This window comes from Triticum aestivum, chromosome 7A, assembly GCF_018294505.1.
Source record: "Triticum aestivum cultivar Chinese Spring chromosome 7A, IWGSC CS RefSeq v2.1, whole genome shotgun sequence".
Lineage (NCBI taxonomy): Eukaryota > Viridiplantae > Streptophyta > Magnoliopsida > Poales > Poaceae > Triticum > Triticum aestivum.
The window spans coordinates 370,112,637-370,116,477 of NC_057812.1; positions in this window are offsets into that span (position 1 = coordinate 370,112,637).

The window sequence follows — 3,841 nt, forward strand, 5'->3', positions numbered from 1 at the left end:
ACTTTGATGTGGCACCTGTCGCACAAAGCGCACGTTATTATTGCTAGCCCACCCAAACATACACTTCGTGTTGCCGGGGGGGGGGGAATCCTATCTATGAACGCATGCCACCAAATAGCTAGGTCTGACATCTCACCCTACCGTAGCACAAAACCTAAAAAAGTACATCACCCCCCCCCCTTTGCTTCCGATCAAATGTGGACCGTGTGCGGGCCCACGGATGTGTTCTTCTGGCGTCACCAAATCACAAATTTGATGTGTCACATGTGCATCGCAAATTAACCGGGCATCGCCAACCCCACAAAGGTTCATCTAGTATGAAGTAGTACTGTCCCCCCCCCCTACACACACACACTTTGAGTCGGTGGGAGGGGGCATCTCACCAAGGCGTATTATAAGACTGACCAAGAAGAATCACCACCTTGGTCATATAGCCTCTCTTGTTTGTTGGGTCAAAGTCATGCATTGACGTTCCAGACGCGGCCCCACAAAATAGGCTAGCTCGTCGCCCATAACCACGCGAGGGAGTGCCTGAAGACAACCACTGCGTGCATGTGTGGCTCAAACATATGTATGAAGTGTCATGTGGTGTTTGAATATAACCAATGCACAACTTTGATTCATGTGTATGCGATCCCTCAAACATAGGTCTTGAATCTCACCATGATCGACGTACGACTATACGGTAACGCGAACCACGAGAAGAAGAATCCACCCTGGTAACCTCTCTCGCGTTGTTGGTCGAAGTGATGGAGACGTCCACGCGGGCCCATGAATATATAGGCCGTCGATGATAACCAAGCGAGGAAGAGTGTCCAAAGACAACCACTGCATGTATGTGCCCCAAACGTATGTATGGACATGGGTGATGCATGCATATATGTTTGAATACCAAAAGCATAACACTTTGATGTGGTGCATGCATGCGTCGAAAGATGCACAGTCCCCACTCAGATCTGGTTCATGATGCATCACGTGCTCCGTCCCCCCCCCCCCCCCACCACCACCACTTCGACCCGGTGGGAAGGATTCGTGCGTACACATGCACCCGAAGTATAGTTGCATGTACCGATAAGACGAACCAAAATTTAATCCCCTCCTAATTATAAGTGAGATTAACCTCTATCGCTGGTGATTGACCAAGCGGGCACACAGACATGGACGAAGCATCTCGCCGATAACCCCGTGAGTGAGTGCTAGAGGAAAACCGCCATCGCTTGCTTGTGGGCCAAACACATATGTATGGAGATGTGTGGTTGTGATGTTTGAATACCATATATATATGCAGAACTTTGATGTGGCACCTACCTCGGAAACCTTTAAGTCCCCCACAGACGAACTAAGGTTCATGGAACGTAGTATATACTAGCACAAATGCCCATGTGTTGCAACGGGAGTAAAAATACTTCACCAACCTGTTTTAGTCACTACAAATTACACGATCATGTTAATCGTGTTCAGACTCATCTACATCAACATGTTTTAGTTCAGTCTAGTTCAAATTATTAAATCTGACATTGCCTTGAAATAATCAAAAGTATCGTTAACTTTCCATCACAACAACCGACGACAATCAATAAATAATAAGCTTCCACAATAAATAATTACAACAAAAAAAGAAATTTCTATCCATCTCTCTCACTGTCCCTTCCCTCTGTACAATAATGACATCATCACACAAATAATGGCAGCATCAGTACAAAGCAAAACCAACAAAATGGCTCCAAATCTCAATTCCAATCTATGTATTGCCATGTACAAATTGCAGCCACAATGAGCATGTATATCCTCCAACCTCGACCTAACCAAAGCTCCCTTCCTCCCTATCTTGATCTCGGTCTAGAAAAACGGGTCAGAAAGGAACTATTTACGTGAGATAAAAAAGACAATTCCCTAGGAAAGCACATATGCCCATGTGTTGCAACGGAAGAGAAAATTGAGATGTCTGCCAAAACATCCATCGGTGCAGCGCGATGGGGTAGGGAAGCACATGTTGAGGAATAGAAGAAACACAAATCATCCTTTAATGTCCATTTCTACAGGGCATGGATGCATGGCTACTGAATAAATAGTGAAGGTTACTTGAATCGATCAGTTTCGTCTTAATCATGACAACCAACATATGATTGGATGGTTAATAGGGCAGTGGTACCCCAATGCAACCAGGGATTAAACCCGACGTCTGACACTGGTGTCTCATTAAGGAACAATATTTTTAGTTGAAAACGACGTTCTCGTCGATAGTGAGGCGCTTGTGATGACTTCATCAATTTCAAAACCCGTCGGTGCAGTCTCTCGGTGCTTATAGGAGTATGATATGTGTGTACGTACATAGGGCAGAGTGTATGTACATGTTTCTGTGCTCGACATCTATATTGTCTTTTGAAAAAAGTTTCACTTAAAGCTTTGCATGCATTCATGTCCTTTGACGAAGTCTCATTCAGCTTCGCACTATCATCGGATGAAAGAGTAGTTGTAGATCGAAGTGGAATTGTTTCTATAAATTTTATTATATTCGAACGAAAGTGGGGTTTTACATTGTTGATTTTATTGGAGAATGTTGGTTGTTTGGTTTACAAAGTTATATTCTTTTTTGTACTATTTGGACTTGACCCAAACATAAACATAAACATACACAACACATAGGCTCATTGTCTAAAACATATATGCACACATCTTCCCGTTCCCATTTGTTTATAAAAGACTTCCTTATGTTGTTAGTCAAAAAAAAACTGCCTTATGTTTCTTCTGAGTAAAAAGCCTTCGCCATCCAGTAAACACACACCGATCATTCACTAATAAATCAGAGGTTGAGCGGCGCCACGTACTATCACTAACACGATCGAGCGGCGCCACGTACACACACCATCACGTGTACGCCTCGCTTCTCTGGCATCCTGATGTCTCCCATCCACATCTGCTTGTTAATTCCCCTGTGGAGAAGCAATAACCAGCCTCCCACAACAGCTCGTACAAGTCCGGCCATGAAAGCAATGTTCTTCTCAAAAAGCCAGAGACTCCCGACAACAGCCAGCGACTGCGACGATGGCCCTCTCTCTTCCTTCCCTCTCTTATTTTTGTTGATCTGCAAAAGCGGAGGGAGGCGACGCATGTCCGAACCCGTCAGCGGAGGAGCCGGTGAGCCATCTGGCGCCATCCACCCTCGCCAAAATCTCCGACTCCGACATCATCCGCCAGGTCGAGCTTGTGGCCGACCGCCTCGCCTCCGCACTCAAAGCTCGCCCGAGCTTTGAGCCCTCGTAACCATCCGGGCAGAGTTCTCTATTTTTCCTTCACGCCCTGCCTTTTTTCCTTTCCTTCCAAGATAATTCCTTCCTACTCTTCTTCGGTAAGAAGGGCATCTATAAATCATCCTCAGCACCTCTGCCTGTTAATTTTCATGGTCGCTTGGTGAATCACCAGGGCATACATATATAAACCGATGATCTTAGATGTAAAGAGGCAATGTGGGATTATTAATTGAAGGAAGAATATGCGGCTTCGTCCACGCGAGTCAACGCATGCACGCAATGCTGCTGGGCAGCCCACTACCGCTAAGACAAAAAACGTATCTTTTTCCGACAGAGTGGGCCGCGTATTGCTGCTGACAGCCCAATACGGTGAATGAAAAAACGCCATAAGTACACAAATAAAAATATTAGTACCATCTCGCATATATGTTTTAAATCCAAATAGAAAGCGTAAATTCACAGAAAGAAAGCGTATTGTGACGGTGAACCTAAAGAGTCAATCCATGCTTTATTATTAGGAAGATATATGTGTGTGTGTTGCCCCCCTCCTCTCTTCGACGCGTAATATATACTCTACGTACGTACTGTAA